Source organism: Cygnus olor, chromosome 5 (genome assembly GCF_009769625.2).
Source record: "Cygnus olor isolate bCygOlo1 chromosome 5, bCygOlo1.pri.v2, whole genome shotgun sequence".
Lineage (NCBI taxonomy): Eukaryota > Metazoa > Chordata > Aves > Anseriformes > Anatidae > Cygnus > Cygnus olor.
This window is the reverse complement of record NC_049173.1, coordinates 22,281,133-22,300,181: the sequence shown is the minus strand read 5'-3', so window position 1 is coordinate 22,300,181 and position 19,049 is coordinate 22,281,133. Positions and strand designations below refer to the sequence as shown.

Here is a 19,049-nt window from a genome sequence, read left to right as displayed (position 1 = left end):
CAGAGTGCATTTTTAATGTAGAAACGTTTAATGATCGTAATTGTTTCCACCACGAATGAGTTCGCTGAAGACAAAAAGTATACCAGCAGTCAGATCGTCTTGCTGTATGAATGGTATTCATGGAGAAGCCTGGTGACATCAGTCCTATGTTCTGGGAGAGAAGTCCTTGTGGATAAACCACAAGTGGAGGTGCCTGTTTTCAGTTTCTCCTGTGTTTCAGCACTGTGATTTGGGTCCAATCTGGGTGATCCAAGAACGGGTATTTTCTGTCAACACACGGGATTTTTACTCATGCCATTGCCAAATCCTTCTGCTCATGTATCGAGCCTAGTGCATTTAGTGGGAGTGATATAAAAATGATTGGGGGGGAGGAAAAAAAGATTTCCACCCCCTGGAAAAAAAATTAAAAAAATGACTTCATGGAGCAGAGCTTGGCATTAATGCTTAAACAGATGGCTATGATGATGGGACTGCAGGCACCAGCAAGTCAAGGTAGAGCGGACAGAGAATATTTGTTTTGTACATGTGCATGATAAGTGGGAGCAGTCACATCACTTGTTCTTTTTATAATGTGAGTCATGACAAAATTACTTTAGCTTTCAGGAATTTGAAAGAGAATGAGGGGAAGAAAACACTTGGCATCTGCAATTTAATGCTTTTAACTGGAGAAAGAGAGCTAAGCTAATACTCAAGTGTTTCACGTGTTGCAGGCAGGCGCTAATATACCCACGGGGTAGTTAAAGACTCCTTGGAGAAACCTCACAGCCACCTCATTCTCGCTTCATCACGACAGCCTCACTTCCCACAGTCTTAAAAAAAAAAAAAAAAAAAAAGGACACGGTGAGTTGCAAGAGTAAGGTGGGAGATGTGTGGATCATTTTTCAGTTCTGCTAATCTCAATAGCTCTCCTGCTGTTCCTTTCTCTTCAGCTTGGCCCTCAGATGTTTAAGTCATTATCTAATAATTTTCTCTGTGTAGCGAGTCCACGGGTACAAGTTTTTTTCAGGTCAAAAAAAAAAATCCAGGGTGAGCTCCCAGCTGTTGCTAGTCTACAAAAAAAAATGATCCTTCAGAACAGCACGGTGGTGTTGGACATGCCTGGTGCATTTCTTCCAAAACTCCAAGATTGTCACCAGTGGAGCTGAAGGAGACCCTCTGCTATATATTTGTATTCTTTGTCTAAGTATCCGAGCTGTGCTGCCTACTGGAGCAGCTCCGTTTCCATCCTGGGGGAGCAGCCATAGAGGCAGGAACACACAGTCTCCCAAGAGCAAAGCAATTACTCTGTGTGTGTGTGTGGTTTTTTTAATAGGAAAAAAAGAGAAAAGTAGTTGCTGTTTTGCTGGGAGTATTAGGTTACAGAGGTAAGAGATGGAAAAGCCCTGCCAAATTCTGTTTAGTCTGTTCACCTGAGCACAAAGCAGAATTGTTACCTACCAGTATAACCTGCACGGATTTTTCTGTTCTGTACCAAGGTAGCGTTTCTTGCATATTCATTGCTGCAGCACCGCAGGGAGTTGCATGTTTCCATCCAGCGAGTGACGCGGCACAGCTCTGCCCGAAGCTCTGAACTAGGCAGCATCTTGGGCTCTTGTCTGCTTTCACGTCACCAAATCGTTTCTGGCTAACTTCCCTGTCCTGAAGGGGATGCTCCTGGGCTCAAAACCACTGAAGGGAAGGGTTATATGGATGAGGGGAGGGAAAGGATGAAGGAGAAGAAAATAATTTATATTCTGTAAAGTATAATGCAAAAAGCAATTGTTGAGAAATCTCACTGGCAACCAATTACTCACTTCATTGGCAGCCAATTATTCAGTGTTGTGAACTGAGCACCCCTCAAACTCATTTAAATCATGGGGTGCTCGTTAGCCTGTGGGATTGAGTAGTAAGGTAGTGAGGTTCATAAACCTTAAGTACCAGCAGCTCCTAGACACAGTGGGCTGTGAGTCATGGCAATCAGGGCAATTTGGGCTCTATCTTAACAAGTTTTGTCTCCACGCCTGTGTACCCAAAGAGGCTCTCCCTGCCTCTTGAACATAATGGCAATGTTTCAATGACACAGTTGAACATAATGACAGTGTTTCAATGACATAGTTGATGCAGCTTTAGGACATCTGAGATAAAAAACAGAATAACCGGGCCACGTGGCACCAATAAATTTATTCTGCTCTTTCAGATTTGTTCAAAGGATTTTGGTGTGTACCGGTAGACTTTGTGCTGGCTCTTGGACTATCTATATGCACATCTGTGATATCTCTGGATCAGCTATATTCACCCCTAGCTAGTATTACAATGGCCTAAATGCTCTGTCATATTCTCTGGCTAATTTAACAGAGGTGCAGCTGCAGACTGCTGCCTGATCTGCATCAAATTAGTACTGTTAGGCAGTGTGGATATCAGCTATTAATGATTGTGCAATCATGCCCTCTTGTCAAATAAGACGTAGGAGAGAAGTGACTTAAGTCTTCTTTCCAGGGTAAGGGATTACAGATTATTAAAGATGCTCGGCTCTGTTCTAGCTGCACACAGATATTACTGCTGATTTTGTCTGTCTTGCTTTGCCCTGTGTCTGTGCCGTCTGTGTCAGAAATTTTATCCTCTAGCCCAAGCCATCATAAGAGAGTGCTTTCAGGGCTGTGAGCAGGCTACATCCGGCTTCTGCAGCCACTTCAGTTCCTGCATGTTTTCCGAGCCTGCTATGTGATCTCAGAATGCTTTAGGTGATGTCATTGCTTTCACATAGCAGCGAGAAAGTGGGATGTGCAAAGGGTGCCTCTGAGGGAAGAAGAAACAGGGAGCTTCCTTCGTTGCTGTAGGAAAGCACCAGGTATGCTTGGTACTGATTGAGCTCAAGGATTTTTTACAACTCTTTGCAAGTTGTGGGTACCTTTTACACCACTGAAGTCAGCTGTTAACTTAGTTCATCAGGTTGCATGCAGAAATTCAGCTTTTAGTATCAGAGTCCCAAGTGGTGCTGGGAGATGTGCTGATTCATCTCAACCCTTCAGTCTGTACTAATGGGTCCTGTTGGACTCAGTTTGGAAATGAAGGTTGTCATATTTTGGAGTAATCCTTAAGGAAAGGAGGTCTCACCATTATCCCCCCACTCATATACATTGATGAGATACAGTGATGTGCTGTCTTCTGATGGTACATAAGGATGTATTCCCCTCGTCTTTTATCAGGGAGGCTTGAGAGTCAAAACACCTAATTTATTTTCATCTTCATTAGTATGAGTTGTTTCCTGCTCTCCAGTATAGCTGTAAAGATGGCTTTAAAATTATACACTAGATATTGGAATACAGCCATTTCTGAGGTGAATTGTGACAAATTTTTAGATGTATGGGTTCCTTTGCTCCATCCACTGAAATTCCCATTTTGTTCTTTCTCTCTGGTCTTTTAAGCTTTCTGAGTTCACTTCCACTATTAACCTTTCTCTTAGCAGCATTTTCCTGTCTCTGTGCTGGCTCGCATTTAGCTGATCTTCTGCTCACCCTTTTTAGGATTCATCTTTTTCTCTTGATTTGTGCTGTTGCCTATTGCTGTATTATCTGAACCAGTTCTCTTTTAAAGAATAGAAGGAACAGCTTTGTAAACATGCAATATTCAGAGGACTAAAAAGGATTCTTTACAACTTCACTTCCCCTCTGCCTTTAAACTGACAGAGGTTTCATACGTGGTTACATAGGGCAGGGAAAGATGGTGGAAGACCGGACTGGAGGATGGGGAAAGCAGGGATAAAGGAGAAGAGACTTCCCTCTTCTTCCTCTTGGAAGCTTTCCCCTAGAATGAGAAAGACGTGCCTCTGCGTAACAGCATAGACCAAGGGCAGAGAAATCTCTAGGGAACTGCTGGGTTTCCTCTGTCTCCTTTTTCACCCTGCAATAGGCAACTTTTCTTGAGAGAGGTTCTTCAGGATGTTTTCTTGCTTTCCGAAAGAGCAAAGGGAGTTGTTTGTGTTCTGAGTACCATTTCTGCTGTAAGAGCAAAGCTTGTTGAAGCGAGTCAAGCTTTTCCCTAGTTCTCAAGAGTTTGCTCTTCCTTTGCTCTGTCCTCTGCCAGCATGCATGAAGCCTCTGGCACCGTAGAGGGAGGAAGTGTATCCTAGAAAGGTGGTTCTTACTTGTGTATGCATATAAAGCTGTTTCCTGGAGTCCTGAATAGAGAGCTGGCTATGGTCCCAGATGGAGATGAGAGCATAGTAAATTCAGTCAGTGAAAAGCCCACTAGCACAGGGTGGATAGCATAGGTCACTAACAATCTTTTTTTCCTTTTATTGCCGTGATGGAGAGGGAACAGGACAAGTCATCAGAGAACCAGCGTCCTGGAATGAACTTGTATCTAGGGTTGACCTCTTCTCCTTTTCTTACTTTCTCATCTCTCCTCCTTCCATTTTCTTCTATTATTTAATTTTCTAAACAAACGTCCCCCAGTGTGCACTGTGTAAATATTGTCACTGAATTACTGTCTGTTTGCTTAGCTCATTAGAGAAAGTCATGATAAGCGTTTTAATTACAAAATTAGCTTCGCCAAATCAATTTCTTTCATTTAATGAACTGAAGAAAACTGCAAATGGGAGGGGTAACGGTCCCCTTTTCCCTGAAGCATAAATTCACTACCTCCAACACCCAACTTCCTACAGAAAATCAAGGTAGCCAAGAAATAGATTCACTGTTTTTAAAAAATTGTGAGCTGAAGAACATCTTGAGTCTCCCTTTGTTTGTTTTCTTGTGTAGTTAGTTCTTCTGTGGGGAGTTGGTTTGTGTTCCTCTTTTTTGCTTTTTCCTCTTTGTATTTATTTTATGTTCACCATAGAGCAGCAGTCACAAAACTGACTGTGCTGACAGCAAAACCATTGGTGTAGCTTTTATATCGAGCTTCTTGGTGAAATGTTGCTTCTTCGTGAAAGGACAGCATCAGTAGGAAGAAACTTCTTCAGCAGTTCCAGAGGGAAGTGATTGGATGAGAAGAGACTGTCAGTGGCTTTACAGGCAGTTCATTTCAAAAGAATTTAAGTTTAGGAAGGAAGGAAGACAAACTACGTATCGGTTGAGTAACTTAATGGCCTGGTAGATACGTTTGCACACCCTAGTTTTGCTGAAAGACCTTGAACTGAGTAGAGTAAAATGTTGAAGGCAGGATAGCCTGAATCATTCTAGCACATTCACAGGTAGGCTTTGGCAGACTTTGGTGTATTGAGTATTATAGTTCTCAGTGGTGGACTCTATCCCAGTGCATGTGGTTATCATCCTGGTCTGATGAGATGATCACTGAGATGGCAGAATGCAGAGTATCTGCATTTTCATGATAAATTCACAGTCTAGCAACCTCGATGGAACCGTCAGGGAAGATGGGATTGTGGTAAGATGCTGGTTAGATGCTTCTCCTGTGAGCAGGAGCAAGTAAGGCATGAACAAACTTCCCATGTTGTTGATCTAATTTTGGAGGAAGTTCTCTCCAGTGAAGTAGTGGGATAGACAAGTATTTAAAGTAGTGTCTTAAACTGCTTCAGTTGAATTTGCCAAGGCTTACTCGTCAGAGCTGTCAGTTGGTTTGCTTGTGGTTTTGTATGTGTGTTTTTTTTGGGTTTGTTTGTTTTTAGCTGGAATTTGCAGCAAGAGAGAAGGTTCTCTGGATACTTGTTTAAGTTTTGTTGCTATTCTTGTTTTGGTATATTGTCAGAGTGATGTTTCAGAAACTTTGGGCCAAAGTTGGATAGCACGTGGGTGGTGTTATCCCCAGGTTCTGCTTCAAGTCTAAGAACAATTAGATATTCCTGCTAATGCGATCAGAAGTGAAATAATTCACAAAGCTAACACTTAACTTGTCACCTGTACACTTCAGTGTCAATGTTCTGCAGAACTGTGTGGGGACAACCCACACCTCTCATAGCCTGCTCATCCTTACCCATCTCTGTGGGCTCTGTCAGCTCTGCCACTGGGACAGATTTTCTTAACAGTTCTGGTGATTTTTCCTTATTATTTCTACTATTCTCAATTTACCACCTGTAGAGTCAGGAAATACATAGTACCATGGCACTGAAAAGAACCAAGCCCCCCCAAATATTTTTGAATCCTTAAAACACACACACACACACGCACGCACACAGACACACACAAAAAAAGTTTGTGCTCAAAATGAAGATGAGAGCCAATCCTTTTTCATCCAGATCAACTTTCCACTTTCTTGACAGCTTGCTTATTTTTTCGTTGAGAGATCACAGGGGCAACCAAGGACTTAAAGTGTGGAGAACAAGGTAAAGCCAAGTGTTCAAAGCTTCTGGAAGGGTTTCCCTGACACACAAAGGAGCTCCCTTCCCCAGGTTGTTGAAATCATGCATGGACATAAGGAACTGGCTGTGATTGCTGCTGTGCATCAGCTCTGTTCCCTATGTCTAGGAAAGCTTCAACTGGACTATCAGAAAAGATGAGCCTGATTCTCTAGTGGTGAGCTTTGCTTTGAATTTGTTCATTAAGGTAATGAACCAAAATCTGGAGCGTTTCTCTGCTGCTGCTTTCATAACATAAATTTGGTATGTATCTAGTGTTTTTAGTTATTGTGAAGTTCCATTGTCATAATGCTAATTTCAGATTTGCAAAAATGATGCAACAGGGATGTGCTCAGAAGAGGTAGACATGGCTATGTTTCAACTTTTGGCCTGTTCAACATGGCCTGTTCTCAACATGGCCTGTTCTCAACTTTTTAATACTCCGGATTGCCAGAATAGCTTTATGTAACTATAAATAGGTTAACTGCAATCAAAGCAACTTCTTGGAGAGTGAAGGGCAGCAGCTAGCCATTTCTGCCTTCCACCCTCACACTGCGCTAAGCATAGCTCTTCTTCTGCTCGCAGCAGAACTGGAGTGTGTTTGCCAAGAGAAATCCGTGTGCTGGAGACAAACAGGTGTCCCTTATGTCAGATTTTAAAGCATCCTAGAGCTGTAAGGCCCATGGCCTCCTGGGGTGCAATAATGAAAGAAAATCTAATCTTCTGTGTTTAAGCAGTAATAAGAATCCTCAGTGAAGCAGAACCCTCTTCTCTGCCTTTCTCCTGCTACCTGCTGTTTCGCGTAATGATTATACCTACTGGGATGCTGCACCCAAGACTTCTTATTATAGTAGCTTGGCTACTCTGTGACGAACGCAGGGTGGATCTCTGCTTTCAGCCCTTGCTTTGCCATACCTCACAATAACCTAGTGACCAGAGAGATGAACAAGGAGTTTGAGGGTATTTGGCATCTGGAATTTAGTTTCAACTCCGTTTAAAGTGACGTGGAGACTTTTGTTGCAAGTAACAATTGTGAGCAGCTTGTGAAGGTCAATGAACACCTGTTATTATGTATTAGTGCTTTGTATATACAGGATCCAAGCCTATGTTTGGTGTTTCACTAATGCCCATGGGCAGACAAGTTAATGGAACACAACTGGACCTGTGTTTCTAGATCAACAAAAGTTCTTCCGCCATGTAATATAAGACTGGACAAAAAGATGCTTCCAGAGGGACTGGGTCCGCCTGATTTTATATATTTTTTTTCCTGGAGAACTCTGCCTTCCAGAAAAAGGATGGCTGGCTTGGTGAGATTTTCTAGGAACTATATCAATTAAGAGCTGGTGAAAAGACACAATACCACAGAGGTAAATAGCTAGCGAGAGCCCACTGAACCTTAGTTGTAACCCCTATCTTGTTCCTTTCTTGGCAAGGTAGAGATTAACTATTAGGAATCAGAGATGCCATTTCCCATTGCTTAAAAACAGAAAATTCATGAGTAATGTGGGCATTTCACTGTGAAAAATCCCCCAAGGATTTTAAATGGTGTGTCTTTGCAATGGACCAGGTTAATCCACAGCATAAGTAGTTGTATTGCCATGAAGTTGACATGAATTGCTCTCCAGAAGGAACTGGGGAGAGGGCACGCGCTCACCCTCCTCTCCTGCTCTCTACTTGCCTGCCTGAGCCTGCTTATGTAAGCCTGCAGCTTTTCCTCCTATTATCCTGACTGCTGATCCGTGCCTGATGGCAATGTCAGGCCTCCAACACCATGACTTCTCTGATTGCTGCACTCTGTGCTCTTTAACATGACAATTAAAAATGATTTACAAATGGTCGTTTTGGTTCCAAATAGAGAGCAGCAAGAGGCTGTGATACTTGCCGTGGTATCAGAGAAACCCAGCTATCTCGGCAGCTGTTGCCTTTGCATTCACCGCTTGTTTGTCTCCAGGGTTTTACATAAGATGTCTGTCCTCAAAGGACTGCTTTGTGAGAGCTCTCCGTAGAGCCAGAGGCGTCAGTGGAGCAGAGTCAGCATCTTGGGGACAGCGGCCTGTTCCAGTAAGGAGACGTTTGGTAGGTTCATGGGGCTGTTACAGGGATATCCCTGTAAGCAGGGAGAAGGCTATGCAGGAGGGCAAGTGGGGACTGATTATTAACCATCAGTCAGCGAAGAATGAGTACGATTTACTTTTTCCTTACTGCCAGTCTTTTCCTCACAGAGGAGGTTGGGCCTGAGATTTATCCATGAGCCTGCTGGAGGGTATTCATGCAACCTAATTTTGAGTAACTGAAGTGTGAGGCAAGAATGCCTTGACTCACTGTACAGTCTGTGAAGAGAAATGAGATCCTTCGGAGAGCTGCAGTGCACTGGTATCAGACTCTCATCCTGAATCGCCTTCTGAAGAGGGCTGCTAGGTCCTATAAACACAGTAGGAATTCCTGCTCCTCCCCTCCTCTATATGCTGAGCAGCTTTGCCAGCGTAGTAGTACTGTACTTGAGCTTGGAGAGGTATAGCTGGTCCTGTGGCTTCTAAATCTGAAGATCTGACACTTTTATCAAACACTTACGGTTAGTTAGGGTCAGTTATGTCTCTGATTTGTGACAGAAGCTGAGAAAGAAGTCTAGTGCACGTCTGAGCCCAGCCCCTAACTCTGAAGCAGATAAGCAGCATTATGACAGGTATGCTCTGCAGGACTTGGTTTACTCTGCCAAAGAGTCTTTGGAAGGATTTTTCCAGCCATTAGTAATTTTCAGTGAAGGAGCAGCACCTGCTATGATATTACATCCATAAGTGTGGTCAAGTCAACCCATGGAAGTGAAGGTGAATGCAAAGTACTAATGGTGCTTCCCCTCCCACTTCCTACTTCTCTTTTGTATGTTTTAGTTCAAGGTGTGTCAAAAGCTTATGTCATTGCTTGCTTCAGCTCAGTAGGAGAGGCCATCCTGAATTTTGCATCCTCTTTACAGTAAACTCTCTTTGTTTACTGTTCACCAGCACACACAGACCCACATCACCTTCCTCTGTGTGCTGCTCTGCCCATTGACACGACTGTTCCTTTACTGCTGGGATTGACAAAGTTGTGGGAGTATGCACAACGCTGTGTCCCAAAGGGACAGCACCGTGTAGTGAGTGAAGGGGAGCCACCTAATCGGGGTCGCTGATGTCGGTGAAATGCTGAAGGGTCTTCTGACAGAGTGGGACACGGTCACACTGTTTCTCAGAAGCAGACACACGATAACCCAGAGTTAATTGCTGCTGCCGTGCAGTTCAGCAGAATCTGTTTTGTGGTTTCTGAGCCAATTGCGGTACCTTCTGCTGTCAATGAAACATTAGCTCTGGTACAGAAAGATTTTGCTGCTTTTGAATACAATGAGATGAGGGTCATAAATGTCCTTAGGCCTACCCAGGTGGATCACCTGTGGTCATTACTTTAAGGCTTGTTCTCATAAAGCATGTTTGAGCTACAGCAAGTTTAGTTCAGCTGTATACTGTTCTCTACTCCTATGGGGGAAAAAAAAAAAGGGGGAGGGGAGAGTGGAAATTACATTCAAAAGACGAATATGTAAAGTAAGAAAAATGGTATAGACATATGATCAGCGTGCTACACTGGCATGAAGCAGGTATCCTCTGGCCTTCCCCCAAAAATCCTCATTTTGCACAGTGAAAGCAAGAAAGAAAACAAATTGAAAAAAGAGATTTAGACTATATTAAAATGGTAAACATAGATGAATGAGTTCCAAGTATTTCAGCTCTGTAAATGAGGTAAATCCAGTGATCTCAGACTCCTCTGCTACAGCTTCCAGCCCGATAGGGGACTTTTGCAATTCTTGGAAGACTGGAAAAGGTTCAATAGAGCTCTATTGATGGAGTTGGTTGAGGCACCTTGTGGCACAATTGCTGTGTTTAAAGGAAAAAAGGGGATGAGTTTTGAAGAGGGTGGCAGTATTACTGTAGGGCCCAGTACACAACTATCTGGAGAGCTGTGGGACAGGACAGAAGTGTTTGAGAAAGCAAATTATGTCACCTGTCCAAAGTTTGTGCAATTCTGCTTGATGCTTTCAGTCATTCTCTGCTATAAACTCTGGAAATATTTTCCATAATTAGGGAAAAAAAGATAGATAAACTGCACTGTTATTTTAAATAAGAGAAAATAATTTTCAACTCGATTTTTTTTATGGTCACATCACCACAGACTTGGGGTGGAGTATTTTGTTATGTCATACAGTATCATGTGCAATCTGACATAGTCTGATGTGTCAGATATCTTGACATGAAAGAGACTGACACCATGGGTCAGGACCTGGGGCATAGTTGTTAAGCTAATTTAAAAAATAAGAAAATAAAAAAAGTGAGGCAAGTACTGCTTGTTTGACCAGACCTTTAGGATTCTATTAAAATGCCACTTCCCTGACAACTTTTTAACCCTGGACTTCTCCAAAGTACTTATTATTCAGATTGTGCCTTTGATTTCTTGCTTTCAGAGCACTTGACAGAGATGAAAGATACTGCTACTGCTTTTAGAAGTAGGAATCAGGAATGGACAGAAATGATGTTATGTGCCCCACACCGACTCAGTTTTAGAACAAGGGATATAACTTGAGCCCTCTGACTTCCAGCTCCATCCCTTCATAGTACTTTGCAACAAAAGGGATGGTGAACTTCAGAATTACAGCAAGAGATGGAAATCAAGCAGTGGCTTCTAGGGTGGTGACTGAGCAAAGGAGAAGTTTCTTTGCTAGCTAGAGGTTGTACCAGGTGAGGTTAGAGTTTGGTTGGTTGTGCTCTGCAGTTAGGAGAACTTCTACATCTCTCTGTGTATGTACACACCAGGCATGGCTCCATTTCAGTTCTGTTTCAGTGTACACACTTAAATCCTTTTGAGCAAGAGTTAAACTGTCTGGGTTTCAGTCGAGCATGTTGTTCAAATCAGAGGAGGTAATTAATTCAGAGAACAACTCATTTTTCTGCTCCTCCCATCCCAGCAACATAAAAACAAGATCAGTCTGTAGAGCTGAAGCGTTTGCAGCATTCACAAGTGAAAAGTTGTCAGACACTGAAACACAGGTAAATGCTTCTGAAATTACCCTTAATTACAGTGTTGTGTGTGTCTGTATCATATACGTTCCCTCCCTACCACCCAGCCTCTTTCCTACCTCCCCCACCTCAGCTGTGTTCACTAGCTTCTGAAAACCAAGGTGTGTGTGTTGCAGACAACAGAACCTATTCCAGCTGCTTAGGCTAATGCAGGATTTGCAGAGACTTTGTGATGGGGCTGTTCGTTGTGGGCTATGTTAAGGAATGAAGGAGCTGGATAGTGCCTCGGGACATGTCTGTGTCCAGCAGCCATCATACAGAATCTTCTTGTGTAGCTGCCATGGGTGAATCTTGTCTTTTCTACCGTGATGATGTCAGAGGTTTTCCATCTCGAAATTCCATAGCATCCTCCTCTTCATCCAGGGAAGAGACAAAATGTTTCTCCCTAGCAAAGGACTTTGGAGAAAGAAAGATGTAGTTCTAGCTAGTCTGGTGATCAGAAAGACAGGCCAAGTTGCTGTAAGAGTTTAATAACCTGACTTTGGAGTTTCATCTAGGCAACTGACATCATCCAGTTGTATCTCAACTCAGATATTTCAATAGTGCCCATTCCCCGTGATGTAACTAAGGTCTAAGGAGGGGCTTTCCTTCTTCACAGAAGGATTTGCTTTGGGGAAGAGAGACCCTGTTCAGATGCATATTAGGAGCATATTGTATTTAAAATGCATACAGAAGAGTTGCTCTGCATGTTAGCAGAGCATCCTGTTATTTCAGGCTGCCATGTAAACCTAAGACTTACACCAATGCTATGCTGCAAATCAGCCTTGGCTTGGGAGATAGTTCTTGTGCTCCAGTCCCAGGCATATTTGAAAACGTGGTTCCATTTACAAGTGAGGCCACAAAAGACTTGGATTTACTTCTGCGTTATTGAGAGGTGAGTGATGGTGGGGAGAAGCAGGGCTGAAGACAGGGAGAACCGCTTTGCAAGTGGGAAGTATTCTGGTGCAGCACAGATAGGGCCTGTATCATTTGTTTGCCCGACGCAGGCATGCACACAAAAAATGGTGTAACAACTTTCCTCTTTTTCTTTTCCCTATCTTAATTAGCTCCTTCAAAATGACCCTCTCCTGCTTGGACTCCTCGTGAACCCTGTGGCCTGTGGATAGCACTTGTGAATATGCATGAGCTGATAAGAGAATCTAATGTGTGAATCACACTTAAAACAGACCCACCCACTCACTCCCTGACATCAGCTTTTTCAGAACTGTGAAGTGAGAGCGATTTTAAAATTAGAAAGCATGTCATTGGGAACTTTTATCAGCCCTCAGAGAAAATAAATAACCTCCCAAGATGTGAGAATGGGTTTAACTAATGCAGTTATTTATTTATTTTTGCTTTGCGGTTAAAAAAAAAAAAAAGCTTTCATATTTCTTCAGTATCAGTGCTCCTCTCCAAAAAAATGAACAATAATTGTAATGGATGTCAGAAAATACTGTTATCTCTAGTTCTTCTCCCATGTCTCCTGAGATCCTAGTGTGCAGTTCCTGGGGGATTACTTCTGCATGTGGTATACACACAAATTATTTCATTGGGAAGAAGAAAGAGAAGAAATAATCCTCTTTCTGCCATGTGTTTTTCCTGAACATTTGCATTTTAAAAGTAAGCAATCTTGTGTGCTTTTACAGTGGGCGAATAAGAAGAGGGGAAAAAAAGAAAACAACTGGGAACTTAAATTGCCACGTTTTTGCAGAGTAATTAAGGAGAGAGGAAAAGAACCCAACATCTTATTTTTTGTTTGCAGTTGTTTTTCAAGTGTGTGACTTGTGGGTTTTTACATTGTTTCGGAGATTGCCAATATTGGTGTGTGCTAAAAAACAGGACAGGAGAATTGCCTACAAAAGAAATCAGTTGACTTCCTGCAGACTCACTGTCTCGTGCTGTGACCTTACTGGATTTCGCATAGAGTTCTTTAGGGCTTGGAGAGAAGATCTCCAAAAACAAACAAACAAACAAAAACAAGAAGCCAATAAACTTTTTTTTTTTTTTCCAGGAAGTAATAGTGATGACTTCAGTAGATGGTCTTTTGCCCTTCAAAGTGGTACTGATTCCACCACCCTTTTGGGATAAAACATAGGCCTATTTCCTGACTGTTGGTGTTTGTAAAGATCTTCTGTCAGTTTTCACAATTGCAGATATGTTAAATCCAGGGTTCTGGTCTAGTTCCAATTTGAGGAGCTATTTTCTGCTTAGTTTCTGCAGCAGATTTGTATTGGCTGCGATCTCCTCCTCCACTTGCTGTCATACATTTTCATGTTTGCTGAGCTCTTTTAAACAGCCACCACATTCCCCTTCTGTGTGTGTTAGCAACTACTTCTGGAGTGGAACATGGCAGCACAATATTACACTTCAGTTAAGAGGAGATATGATAATGCTCTAACAAATCAAAGCCACAAGAAGAAATTTAAGGTAGACAGAACCCAATTACTAAATTGGAATTTTGCCAGGATAGTGGGATTAACAAGCTTACACAGAAAGACTAGAAAGCACTTAAGGATGAAGCGAAAGATGCCTTAGCCATGAGAAATGGCAAACACCTGTGCCACCCAGTCCTTCCCTTGGCATTCACTGCAGGCTTGTTTGTTACATCATTTTCACCAGTGATACATCCAGCCTAATTATAAATGACTAAAGCCAAGCAAATTCCACATTCACTCTGTGGAGGCTGTTCCAGGGGATTCACTGCCAAACAGAAATGCATCTCTACGTTCCTCCTTCATGTTCCTTTGTGTCTTTTTCTTCCGAATTAAAAGTAGAATTGCTTCTTTCCACATCTTCTATCTTCCCTCACTACAGTCTCTGCATTTCATGCCCTTTGAAAGCATCATAGACATTTACCTTAGCGGACTGTTTTCTGCAAGCTTGCCTTTCCAGGCATCAGGCAGGTTTTGTCAAACATTCCCTGCAATCACTTGTAGCTTCAGCTACAAGCAGCTTGAGCTGTAACACTGACTTAAAATCACTACCTCCATTGGATGCCAGAGTCACTTACCCAGAGCTGTAAGGACAGGGTCAACGTTATGAGGCATAAGAGGGATTATATACCCAAGGAGGCCAGACTCGCTCACCCACTGTCTCTGATTCCTTTTGTTCAAGTGGGTGTTGTTCATGCCAGCTTAGATGAACTGCCTGCTAGATCACTTTGGAAGAGGTAGGCTTTGCAATAGAAAATGATTTATGAGATTTGTTGGGGCTTTTGTTGGCCTCTGAGATTTCCTGGAGCTTTGTTATTAGCCTGTGAATATTAGTGGTAAAATATTCTCCTTGTCCTATAGGGAACTTACAGTTCCACTGTGCGGCTATTATACTTCTTACCTTATGTAGCACAATCAGTAAATAAGTAGCTGTAACCATTCCAGGTAGGGGCTGGATCTCATTTCAGGACAGGAACTCAAGGTGGTTCACAGAAAAGGCTTTAGTGTTTCAGTCAGACCGTTGTTCCCTAGGCATCCTGTTCTCTCAGGTTGTGTTGTCTGCCTGTACTGCATATGTGCATCCCACCAGGGCTCAGGAGTGATGTTAGCTTTTGATTATTACAGATTTCCTTTTCATATTTTTTTCTAATACTTGCAAAATAGGAGTTTTGTGTTTTTCGGTGTATTTCAGTACGAGTACCAAGCACCAAAAGCAGCACACAGGTATTTTTCTCAGGACAGAGAATGTCTTCCAGTATGTCAGGCCTTAGTCCTGCAGTGAGCTTCTCAGAGGAGTCATCAACATCTGCAGGCCTTGGTAGCTGCAAGGTCACATTATGTATCATTATGTATCACCTGTGTCTTCTGAGCTTATGTAATATATGTGATAGATATTCTTAAAATTACTTTTGGAGGAAAAGAGAGTCTGTTTAATTTCTTTCTTCCTGCTAATTATAGAACAAATTAGACTTGGTTAGTCATTTGTCTTTAGAAAAATGATAAAAGGCTGCAATTATTAAAAATAATACAGTAAACAAAAATGGTTTTGATTGCTTCTGCTGACACATTGTCTCAAACAGAACTTGAAAGTCAGAATAGATCAGATAATCTGACAGAGAGCCAAAACTGAACAGATTGCTGGCTCTGTCAGCTGGGGGTTTATATTCATTTTCAGAGTGTGTGATTGAGTGGGACTGGTCAGGAGCAGAGGTAGAAGGTAAGATGGAGCACAAGTCCTTAAAGGGAAGAGAAAATGAAAGCTTTCTAAGTATCTAGGAAGTGGTTTTTGAGGTAGTGGGAGATGATATGAGGCATCCCTGGCAAGCCTGAGGGAATCTTAGTAAAACCAGTAAGTTATAGAGTCTTCAAGTTTTATTTTAGAATAATGCTTTTAGACCTCACTGAAACCCCAGGGGGGAAATTTCCGACATTGCATTTGTTGCAGGTGTGTCCTTTATTGTTATTTAACTTTTCTCTTCTACTTCTAGCATTAGCAGTTAGAACATTACAATCCAACAGCCTTTGTTTGTGTTCTGCAACTGGAGCTGTCAGTCAATCCGTTGTTATCAGAGGTTTGTTCCATAAACGTTAGACAACTGGGGCCCAATTATCCTATCTATTAGGCAGTGTGAATTCGACACATAAAGGTGCAAGTTACAGTTAATCTTTGCTGAGAGTGTCTGTGTTTTATGAAGATGCTATCATATGGTTTCAGAAGAGCAAAGGGAGTATGAAGGCACACAAAAGATTCAGGGCTGTATGATATGTAACCATGGTTGTCTTTAGATAAGGTGTGGTCAGATTCACATCCTTCATTATTTTTCTTTCAGATTCGGAATAAAAAAAGGGAAGAGCTTAAGCTGTTTTAGGTAACTTTCCTTTGGCCATTTCTTTATATGGGAATGCAATGTATATTGCTACAGTACCACTTCAGGATTCTTCAGGGACTCAGGATAACTGTATGATACACTTATTCTTCACACAAGAATTGATTGATACTGTATTTGGGAGTTGGCAGAGTATTTATAAGAGTAGTTTATTTGGGAAAGCTAACTTTTAGCAGCAGCTCCGTCATATAGCTGGTTGGGGGAATTCTGTCTAAACAGACCCATTCAGGAACACGTTTTTACTTCTCTATCTTGAACACTCATTGTGTGTTGTTTTTAAATTAACGTTGCCATATGTGGTACCTCCGAGAAGCACACCAGAAGCACACAAAGGTACATGTCCAGATTCAGCAGAATGCAATACTGATGTTTAAGAAAAGGTAGACCATGAAATGGGGCATTTCATATCTGCCCATGCTCATCCAAGCCACCTAGGGTTTTCTTCTTTGTGTCTGATGTAGCTAATTTATTACAGATTATTCTCTTTCATGGGATTTAGGAAGACATTCCCATTGTGCATTCAGTATTAATATGCAAAGCTAACCAGTTTCATGTTGTGCCATCAGCTGCCCCTGCATTTTGCACTGAAACCCAAAAGTTGTTGTTTTATACCTGTAAAAAACATCTTTTGAGTTTCTCATAGAATTATGTAAAACTACTAAAGAAAACAAAATGGTCTGGAAGCTGTTTTGAGAACATGGACCACTCCCTCTGTGTGCCGTTCTGAACCGGAACAGAGACACCCTTCTTAGCTCTCTTCAGCCCTACTGGCACCACCTGATAGCATCCAGAGGTGTGCAGGTGTTTGAGATGCCAACATCTCACCTCCACATGGTTGGGTGAGTCTGTAGCTTTTCCTGGCACAGTGTTTAGATCTCATTAAGGAGTTTTTGAGATCGCTGTGTCTGTATCTAAAGTAGTCATACCTAAAAAAAAATAAAATAAAAAAGTAGTCATACCTAAAATATACATAGCTGTGTCTGGGCCTACACATGAAAAAAAAAGTGTCAAACTTTTTCCCTCACTTTTTTCCCCTTTCTGCTCTGTTCTTTTCATTTCTTTCCTTCCACTTTGGAGTGTGTACTCTTTTGTGCGCCCTTTCTTACTCTCTGTTCCCACTCACATTTGTGTTACACTAGTAATGGGGCATGATTGCACTGCGCAGCATGTGAACATTAGGTAAAAGGACACAGCATTCAGGGAAGAACACGAGGTGACCAAAAGCATTAGGGTATGAATGCTGAGCAGACTTTTTATTACTCCATTTATCCTTCTCCAGCACCTGCCTCCACTCTGAAATCATGGTTCACTTTCTCCTCTGTGTTTGAAGAGGAAGCTCCCTTTTTACCTCTTGCATGATCTTTTTGTTCCAAGGGCTTTTTTTTTTTTTTTTTTTTAAACTCAGTGAGACACAAGCCTGATGATCCCTACAGAAAAATCAGCTCCCCGCTCTGGAGTGTGCCAGCTCTTCCCTGAGAATTTGGCATTATTGGAATTACTGTTGATTACATACAAAAGCATTCTCTTGGTTGATGTGGTGTTTTGATAATGCCTTAGTGATGTTGGTGTAAACAATTAGTTAATATATTATTAGAAGGGCTTAGCAGGTGTTCCAGTGTGCTGGTGGGATTTCTCCAGCTATCCGTTTTATGCAAAGAAAGCAGCAAACCTCACTGCTGGAGGTGTTCTGGAGTTAGGCCTCCCTTTCCTCCCCTCTCTCACTCTCTTTGTTTTCCTCATTTTCCCTGTTTCTCTTCTTTCCTTCTCTTTTGCACGTGTTACTTTTTCTTTTTTATTCTTTTTTTTTCTTTTCATTTTTTTTCTTTCCTCCAGACTGAAAATGATGTTTGCTGCTTATGGGGTATTGATTGTATATTATCAGCTGGGCTCACACATCGACAATTACCCGTGGTGCCAAGGTAGCCGTGACAATGAGAGCCGGTTGCCATGGCACTGAAAGAGGCCCATTGCTGCTACCAGGCGCCTGCTCCATAGCGATAATCGCGCTGCTCATTTCATTTTAATTGAAATTTGAAATCATTTTCTCTGGGAAGAAGCAAATGGACCTTTTACTCCATAAGTTTTTTTTTTTTTTTTACCCACCACCAAAAATAAAAAATTACAAATATGAAAGATTTGCACATTTCTTGTAGCAAAATATTAACTTCCTGACAGGCAGTCAACACCAGAGGACTGGAGTCAACATGGAGCTTCAGAAAAGCATTTTTTCAATCTTTATCATTCTGTTCCTAATTAATTCCCGGTTTCCATTTTCACTAGTTTCATGTTCTGTTTGCTCTCTTGTGTTCTGGTTTTTGCTACCAGCTGATCCAGCTAGTCAGCCTGTTCTTCTCAAAACTCACCACTCGCTACAAGCTACAAGCTCAGACCTGTTTTAACAGTGGATGAGAGAACGTCTCCTTTATTATTTTCATCATTTGTATTGTTTATTTTCTAGTATAAAGAAAGTTTTCCGCTCTGTAAGTTTACACACCTCCACTGATGACAGTGAAAACACGGAGAAGTGGAAAACTAATGAAGAGGTGTAGGGTCTAATGCTTTCTTGGGGGAGGAAAAAAAAAGAATTTGAAAGCTTGACAGTAGTGTGAGAAGAGAATATAGAAAAGCATTTCCTGATGGCATGAGGTGCAAAGGCAAAATATCTCCTACTGACAATGGTGAGGTTGATAGAAAGACAATGACAAAAGCTGACAAAGAGAAAATTAGGCCTGCTGTTCTTGATGCTGCTTAGATGAAGTTAACCCTCTTAGAAGCTGAGAACCACAGTGAGATGCTTTCTTTCTTCCAGTTCTGCATTGGTTCTGAACCATGGCTGGCTTTTGTAGGGTCTTTCATGGTGGTTTAAATTGAATGCATATATTGA

General features: G+C 41.9%; 1 protein-coding gene and 2 long non-coding RNA genes across 4 annotated transcripts in view; 2 read left to right on the top strand and 1 right to left on the bottom strand.

The window, feature by feature from the left end:
* Positions 1-19,049, top strand: part of NRXN3 (neurexin 3) — a 1,009,770-nt gene that overhangs the window by 572,810 nt on the left and 417,911 nt on the right.
* Positions 108-2,821, bottom strand: LOC121071122. Its single transcript, XR_005820396.1, has 3 exons — positions 1,794-2,821; positions 1,438-1,668; positions 108-809 (listed from the first exon to the last, which is right to left on the bottom strand). It is a non-coding gene; the product is annotated as an uncharacterized LOC121071122 (long non-coding RNA).
* LOC121071121 lies at positions 1,800-12,663 on the top strand. 2 transcript variants are annotated; one of them, XR_005820395.1, is made up of 4 exons: positions 1,800-2,827; positions 8,878-8,951; positions 11,256-11,337; positions 12,414-12,663. It is a non-coding gene; the product is annotated as an uncharacterized LOC121071121 (long non-coding RNA). The 2 variants fall into 2 exon arrangements; XR_005820394.1 differs by lacking the exon at positions 1,800-2,827 and adding an exon at positions 8,084-8,344.